Genomic DNA, 9,485 nt, shown 5'->3' with positions numbered 1-9,485 from the left:
TGCTGGGCGGCCCGGTTGCTAACAGGTTGCAGACCCAGTAAGTGGCCCGGGGGTTGGGGACTCCGGTCTACAGTCTAGGGGCACAGACATCTGCAGTGAGTGTGTAGGGAGGAACCTGAGGGAAAAAATACCCTGGCCTCACTCTCCTCCATCCCTCTGCCCTCCTGAAAGGGTCTCCCTTGCCAAAATCCAACCAGAAGTCAGAGAGCGAAGGGAGCCTGTTGGTAAGATCCGTGAGGGTCAAGGTCCTAGGACACAGAAAGAAGGGAGGACGGAGAGTGTCTTAGGCGGCGTTATGGAAGTTCTCCAGGGCCATTTCTCATTGAGATAGAGCTCTGAGCGCAGTGCTGGGCTTCCCCACCCAGTACAATGCTGGGCACAAAACAGGTGTTCATTAATGTTGAATAAATAATCATGAACTAGAAGGAGACAGATTTTTAAATTGTAAAATACAGTTAAGGTTTACTACTGTAGCCATTTTTTCCAGCTTTATTGAGATATAATTGACACATAAGATTGTGTAAGTTTGAGGTCTACAATGTGGGTTTTTTTTTTGCGGTACGTGGGCCTCTCACTGTTGTGGCCTCTCCCGTTGCTGAGCACAGGCTCCGGACGCGCAGGCTCAGCGGCTATGGCTCACGGGCCCAGCCGCTCCGCGGCATGTGGGATCTTCCCGGACCGGGGCACGAACCCGTGTCGCCTGCATCGGCAGGCGGACTCTCAACCACTGCGCCACCAGGGAAGCCCTACAATGTGTTGATTTGATATATTTATATGTTGCAAAATGATTACCACCATAGCCATTGTAACTATTTTAAAGTCATAAGTTAGTTTTATTCTTTTTATTTTTTTTATTATTTTTTGGCTTTGCCACGCAGCATGCAGGATCGTAATTCCCCAACCATGGATCGAACCCGCACCCCCTGCCTTGGAAGTATGGAGTCTTAACCACTGGACCGCCAGGGAAGTCCCTAAAGTCATAAGTTAGTGATGTTAAGTACATTCAAGATGTTGTGTAGCCATCACCACTACCTAGCTCCAGAAATGTTTAATCACCCCAAAAGGAAATGCTGTACCAATAAAGCAGTCACTCCCCATACCCTCCTCCCTCTAGCTCCTGGTAGCAACGAATCTACTTTTTGTCTCTATAAATTTACCTATTCTGAATATCTCATATAAACATAACTGCAGGCTGAATTTTGGAGGTAGGTAACTTACACCTTCATCTCTGACTTCCTTCTCCCCTCCCCCCTGAAATTCTGCTTGTAGTTTCACACACTTTGCTTATCAGGCCACTCTGGTAATGAGGGTGGGGTCGGAGTACGGGGGCCTAGCCTTCCTCTTCCCCCTCCCTTGCTCCCTCTGGAGCCCAGGGGATGAGGGGGAAGCTGCCAGCGGATAATGAGACCCCTTTCTCCCTTAATGACTCTGGAGGCTGCGGGGATGCCGCAGGCTAGCTCTGCCCTAATTAATTAATAGGGAGTGCTTCCCACAGAGGAATTAGCCTCGATTCCTCCATCTCAGTCTCCTGTTGGCTCAGCCGTGGCTCAGGCCCCACCCCACAGCTGGAGCAATCATCTGGGACAATCTGGGGATGCTCTATGAGGGCTGGCCTGCCCTCCTAATGCTAGGGCCAGAGCTGGAGCCTCTGGTCAGAGTGGACCTGGGGTGGGCTCACACTCTGGCCACACCATTCATTAACAATGTGGGCTGTAACTTAACTTCTTTGAGCCCCCTTTACACCTATAAAAGGGAGCCAGTAGCCTTTCCCTTATTGAAAGAATGAGAGAGAGACACAGGGCCAGGCTGAGGGTGAGGAGAATGAAGCCCTCACCTGGGCTGCAAAATGTTTAGGAGAGCCGAAAGAAACTCTGTAATTAAGATAAATAATATTAGAATATTATTATTGGAATATTAACTTTGAGAAGTGATGGATATGTTTATGGCCTTGAGGGTGGTGATGGTTTCATGGGTGTATACTTGTTCCCAAACTCATCAGGTTGTATACATGAAATACGTTCAGATTTTTACAGGTCATTTTACCTCAGTAAAATGGTTAAAAAAAAAGAAAAGAAAAGAATAGGGCAGTGAGATACACAGTGAGTCTGTGTGTAACTGTAATTTTGAAATAATGAAATAAGTCAGGTTTTTTTTCTTTATAAATTATTCTTTGGGGATATAGTTCTGTTATCTTTTCCCCATTCAGAGATAATAAAGATAGTCTCCTAGAAAAAAGATAAATAATATCCCAATGTGAATAATTAAAAAGTCACACAAAATTAATGCAAAAATCCGTGGTAAGCAAAACATCGAAATGTTAAAGACAGAAATCAGTATGAGTATTGAGCTGAGCCATATGAAAGTCTGAAGCACAAGGAGAAACCAGGAATTCTGATCCTGTCTTTATTTGAAATGTTGATATTTTGTTCATTGTGGATTTTTTGTATTAATTTTGATTTTTAAAAATATTGCATTGAAATATTATGTATATTAAATATCGAGTTTTGGGGGCACTCCTTTACTTTTCCTTAAATTGAGGTGAAATTCAAACAACATGAAATTAACCATTTCAAAGAGTACAATTCAACTACTCAGCCATAAAAAAGAATGAAATAATGCCATTTGTAGCACCAGGATGTAACTAGAAATTATCATATTAAATGAAATAAGTTAGAAAGAAGGATAAATGCCATATGAAATCACTTATATGTGGAATCTGAAATATGACACAAATGAACCTATCTATGGAACAGAAACAGAATCACGGACGTAGAGAACAGACTGGTGGTTGCCAAGGGGGAAGGCGTTGGGGGAGGGATGGAGTGGGAGATGTAAGCTTTTGTATATAGAATGGATAAACAACAAGGTCCTACTGTATATCACAGTAAGATGTTACAAAAACCCGAAAGAACTTTTGGGCCAACCCAGTATATTCAATATGCCATGATAAACCATAATGGAAAAGAATATAAAAAATATATATAAAAATATTATATCTATAATATGTATATTATAGATACAACTGAATTACTTTGCTGTACAGCAGAAATTAACATTGTAAATCAACTATACTTCAATAAAAATATTAAAACGAAAAAATAAGTACAATTCAGTGGCACTTGGTACAGTCACAATATTGTTCAACCATCATCTCTATCTAGTACTGAACATTTTCATCATCTCTAAAGGAGACCCACCCCCAGCCCCGGGAAGCCACTGGATTTGCCTGTTCTGGACAATTCATATAAATAGAACCATACAATATGTGAACTTTTGTGTCTGGATTTTATCATTGTGCATAATGGTTTCGAGGTTTATCTACATTATAACATGCATCAGTGCTGCCTCATACATTTTGTATCCATGGTGAGTGCTTCACTTGCCTCAACCTCATCCGAGCCCTGAAGAATTATAGCAGCTAATTTTGTTTTTGGATTCCAATCTTTTTTATTTTAATAGCAAATGCTCTCCTGTCTGTATTATGATGCTGATACCATGCTCTTTATTAAAATGATGTTTTTCTTGCGTACTAGCAGAGGACCACGGGGCATGATGGTATTTTGAGTACCCAAGGAGAGGACCTTCTTTTTTTGTTTTTTGCGGTACGCGGGCCTCTCACTGTTTTGGCCTCTCCCGTTGCGGAGCACAGGCTCCGGACGCGCAGGCTCAGCGGCCATGGCTCACGGGCCCAGCCGCTCCGCGGCATGTGGGATCTTCCCGGACCGGGGCACGAAGCCGTGTCCCCTGCATCGGCAGGCGGACTCTCAACCACTGCGCCCCCAGGGAAGCCCAGGACCTTCTGTTTTCATTGTGTCCTTTTCTTTCTATTTTATCTTTCTGGACGCAGATCCTCTTTTCTAAACTCATCTTTCCTTGGCTCGACCTCCGAGGACCCACTCCTCCACACCCACCTTGAGTCCTGCGTGCCGCCCCTTCCTGATGCTCCCACCCCTCATCATCTAAACTCATTCTCACACATCCTTTACTCTCTCCTAACCACCTGCTTTTCATTGTTGCACATCAACCCCATCAGCCCATTTCTAGCTTCTCCTGCCATCACTCTGTGTCCCTTCCTTTTCCCTCTGCTCCTCTTTGTGTCCTACTGTCCACTCTCATCCCTCCTGCCTCCATGTTTCCTTCAGTCTCTAATAGCAGCTAATTTTTATTGATCCCTTCATGTACGCTTCATTTTAAAAACTGAGATATAATTGACATACAACATTTCGTAAGATGAAGGTGTACACCATGTTGATTTGATACATGTATATATTGCGATATGAGTGTCACCATAGCATGGGCTCACCCCTGTCTCACATCACCTAATTATCATTTCTTTTTTTGTAGTGAGAACATTTAGGATCTACTCTCTTAGCAACTCTGAAGTTTATAATACAGAATTGTTGATGATAATCACTATGCTGTGCCTTAGATCTCCAGATCTTATTCATCTTCTGGTTCATGTAACCCTCACTACAACTCTACAGATGCAAAGGCTGTGAGCATTCCCATTTTACAGATAGGAAAACTGAAGCTTGGAGAAGTAAAGCAACCTGTTGTAAGCCTACGGAGCTAATTATTGGGGGAATGGATGGTAGCCTGATTCCAGGTGCAGTACCCTTAATACTACGTAGGGAGAGTACACGGGCAGTGCCTGGCATAGAGTGGGTTCTTTGTACATGCAGAATAGCTCAGGTCATGTGGATCCAAAAAGGAAAGGCTCTGCCTGGGCCCAGACTAAGCTCCCTGATTTGCTTCCCAAAGGCTTCCTAGCTGGGGACAGGTAGATTTTGAATAGCCTGTTGGAATATGTTGGGGAGAGATGCACATGCTACCATCCTTTCTGTGTGTCAAACTCCCCAGGCACGTCCTGCTCATAGCCTTTGCATTTGCTGTTCCCTCTGCCTGGATTGCTCTTCCTCCAGATATCCTCATGGCTCTCTCCCTTATCTCCCTTGTGCCTTTGCTCAGATATCACCTTCACACCCAGACCTTTACCCAATAAAGAATGTTACTCCTTCCCTACCCTTCATACATTCTTTTCCTGATGATTTTTTTCCATAGGGCTTATCACCATCTGACAACAGTTTGCAAAGTGTAGTCTTGCAGAACCCTAAGGTGTGGTATCCCTGAGATTCTTTCAGGGGGTCGTTGTGGTCAAAACTATTTTCATACTAATTTTTAGGATATTAGGATACCCTAATTTACTAGGTTATTATTTGTTTTCTTCACTGTGCTAATCTATGCACTGATGGTACAAAAGCAATGGTAACAATTGTAACATTTTAGCATGGATCTTGATGGTAACATCTTAGCATGCATCCAGGCAGCAACACCAACCTGTGCTAGGAATTGTTATATTGTCGTTGCACACTAATGGTTAAAAAACCCAACGAAAGCCAGTTTTGCTTTATCGTGACCTTGATGAAGCAATCCTTGGTGGCGCAGTGGTTAAGAATCCACCTGCCAATGCAGGGGACACAGGTTTGAGCCCTGGTCCGGGAAGATCCCACATGCCGCAGAGCAACTAAGCCCGTGCGCCACAACTACTGAGCCTGCGCTCTAGAACTTGTGAGCCACAGCTACTGAGCCCATGTGCCACAACTACTGAAGCCCACATGCCTAGAGCCTGTGCTCCGCAACAAGAGAAGCCATCGCAATGAGAAGCCCATGCACCACAACGAAGAGTAGTCCCCCCGCTCGCTGCAACTAGAGAAAGCTTGTGCACAGCGACAAAGACCCAATGCAGCCAAAAATAAATAAATTTATATAAAAATTTCATTTGATTAAATCACAACTCTTGAGTGCATGTCTTTATTTTGCTCCGATTTTAACTGGAGTATTCTTTTCTTTTAGAGACAATTTTTTAGAGCAGTTTAAGTTCATAGCAAAATTAAGCAGAAGGTACAGAGATTTCCCATACACATCCTGCCCCTACTTGTGCACAGCCTTCCTAGTTCTCAAAGTCCCCACCAAAGTAGTGCGTTTGTTACAACTGATGAGCCTACATTGACAGCTCATTATCACCCAAAGTCCACTGTTTACATTAGAGTTCGCTCTTAGTGTTGTATGTTCTAAGGGTTTGGAAAAATGTATAATGGCCTGTATCCATCTATACTATCATACAGAGTAGTTTCACTGCCCTAGAACTCCTCTGTGTTCCATCTATTCATCCCTTCCTTTCCCCTAATCCTTGCCAACCACTGAGCTTTTTACTGACTCTGTAGTTTTGCCTTTTCCCCAGTGTCATATAATTGGAATCCTATAGTATGTAGCCTTTTCAGATCGGCTTCTTTTACTTAGTAATATGCATTTAAGATTCCTCCATGTCTTTTCATAGCTTGAAAGCTCATTTCTTTGTAACTTTGAACACTATTCCGTTGCCTGGATGTTCCACAGTTTATTTATCTATTCACCTACTCAAGGACGTCTTGGTTGCTTTCAGGTTTTGGTAATTATGAATAAAACTGCTATAAACATCCATGTGTAGGTTTTGCGTGGACATAAGTTTTCTACTCCTTTGGGCAAATAGCATGGAGTGAGATTACTGGACCATACAGGAAAAGTATGTTTAGTTTTGTAAGAAATTGTGAAAACGTCTTCCAAAGTGGCTGTACCAGTTCATGTCTTTTTAATAACCAGTACGATGAAATGAAAAGTATGCATAAAGCATTTTTGTTTCATGTTGAAGTACCGTGGTAGCTGTTCCCAGGAAAAAAACACTTGTGTGATTATTTGAACTGCAAGCTGAACAAGACACTTTTTTCATGGAATACCATTTTTAGACAAACCTCAGTTATTCCAACATGGGTATTTGACAGACATTTTCACAAAAATGAAAGAAATGGGTCTGTCACTTCAAGGAAAACAGCTGATGGTATTTGTTGTCAATGATAAAATTTGGACTTTTAAGTGAAAATTAGAATTTTGAAAAACGTATATTTACTACTGTAATCTTGACGGCTTGCCAACACTTAAAGACTTTTCTGATGAGATCAGTGGTCATATTAACAAATATTACTTTTTGATATTGAATAATGAAATGTGTTAATATTTGGATGATCTGTGTAATTCAGGAACTAATCTTTTTCAGATGACTAGTGAATGATGTTTAAAAAGATGCACTCAATAGATTTTAATGTTAATAGAATACTAAAGGTTCACTGACAGTTTCAGATTCCACTGTGCAACTATCTTTAAAACGTGTCAAGTTTTGGTGTAGTCTCAGAGAATAGCCACGATAACTGAAAAAGCTGATTAAAATATTCCTGTCTTTTCCAACCACCTGTCTGGGTGTTTTGTTTAGAGACTCCTTATTTAATATATATTGTTGAGTCATTGACGTTGAATTCACAGCCAACAGCACTGTAACTCATGCCTGAATGAAGCTTATCTAACACATGGATTTTTTCCATGAGGCACAGCACAGTCTTCCTGTGCTAAAGAACATCAGACAGCACTTCAGCACTGTGTCTGGGGTCACTTCAAACAGCAGAATCAACAAAAAGCACAAAAATGGGGAAAATGCAGCATTAAACAGACCGTGGAAAGGACATTTTTTACAGAATGACACCTGAAACAAGAAGGTAGAGGGTTGCCTTGTTTGACCTTAGCTGGAAACTTGACCTTAGCATATCAACCAGTTCAAATTTTTTACCATGCTGAGCATGTCTGCTAATGGCCCCAAAAGTGCCATGGGTATCTATTTTGGGGTCACAGATAAATTTTAGCAAGTAGGTGAATTTGCAAATATGGAATCCTCACATAAGGAGGATCAACTGTATGAGAATCTTGCTTTCTTTTTATTAAGCTAGTCATTAAACAATTTGTAAAAGTGTAAAACATTACCACTCTTCTAATAATTTTTTTCTTGTTTTGGAAAATATAGCTATTTTCATAAAAATCTATTTATGTTAACATGTAATGAATTTATTATTATGCTAAAATGAATAAACAAATATTGAAATACTTTCTCAGATTTATTTCCAATAAAGATTAATAGGTATAACTTATACAGACAAAAACTCTTTCGAGTCCTCCATCATCATTTTTTTCCCCTCCGTGATTTTTTTTAACCAACAGACACAGTTTCTTAGAATAGTTTTAGATTTACAGAAAGATTGAAAAGATAGTGCAGAGTCCCCATATCCCTTCACCTCTCCCCAAAATTTCCCCTATTATTATTCCCCTATTATTAATATCTTCCATTAGTAGACACACTTGTTACAATTAATGAGCCAATATTGATACATTAGTATTAAAGTCTTTAATAGTATTAAATTCTAATAAATTTTTATTAAAGTAAAGATACATTAGTATTAAACCCTATTCAGATTCCCTCAGTTTTCTCCTAATATCCTTTTTCTGTTCCAGGAACACATGCAGGACCCCATATTACCCTAGACATCATGTCTCCTTAGGCTCTTCTTTACTTGTTTTAGACTTTCCTTGTTTTTATGACTTGACAGTTTTGAGGAGTACTGGTTAGACATATTGCAGGATGCCCCTTATTGGAATTTGCGTGACTTAAAAAAAAATCATGATTAGACTGGGGTTGTGAGTTTTGGGGGATCCTCCTTAATTTTAAGAGTGTAAAATGGTTTCAAGACCCAATAGTTTGAGAACCACTGATGTTTCTTCTTCTTATTTTGTGTGAAAGAGCAAGGGGTGCTCTGTCTTCCAGCCTCTAGCACAGCTTGAAGCATAGTGGGTAGATGAACGATAAATATGTGTGGAGTGAATAACTGTATGAACCAGGACCTCAGGGGCAGCTCAAGGCTCAGAAAAGGATGCAGAATCATCTGTGCACAGCTGGTGACTGAAAGAGAGGGAGTGTGAAGGTTTCAGGGAGGAGTTGCAGGTGTGGCCCAGGAGAACCTGACATCTAGGGCAGGGGTTTGACTTCAGCCAGACATTGAAATCATTTGAGGAGCATTAAAATATGCCTGAGCCCCTCGCCCAGGGAAGCTGACGAGATTGGTCTGGGATGCCACCTGAGTATCAGAATTTTTAAAGGCTCCCCTGGTGATTCTAAGGTACAGCTAAGTTTGAGAACTGCTTATCTAGAAGGTATTGTGTCAAGAAGGAGAGTGGGGGCTGTACGCACAAAGAATTGGAACTGGGGTGACTGCTCCCCGGCTGTGTGACCTTGGTCAAGTTACTGAACCTCTCTGAGAGCCTGTGTCATCATCTGCAAATGAGGGTAATGATAGCTACTGCATAGGGGTGGGTAGATTAAATATGAGTAAAAGAGCCTGCCTAGACTAGGAAGTTGCCGTCAACAACTGCTCAATAACAATAATAGTAGCAAACATGTATTGGGTTTTTATCACATGCCGTGCTCTGTGCTCAGCTCTTAAACATAGCAATTACTTTTCAGGAGAGGTAGGAGATATTGGAAACAGCCAAGTCAGTGCCATTTGGGAAGAAAAGCAAAATCAACATTGCCCGGTGTATCCTAAAGAGTGCAAAGAATAATATTAATTACA

This window comes from Tursiops truncatus, chromosome 3 (genome assembly GCF_011762595.2).
Source record: "Tursiops truncatus isolate mTurTru1 chromosome 3, mTurTru1.mat.Y, whole genome shotgun sequence".
NCBI lineage: Eukaryota > Metazoa > Chordata > Mammalia > Artiodactyla > Delphinidae > Tursiops > Tursiops truncatus.
Note: the sequence above shows the minus strand (reverse complement) of the source record.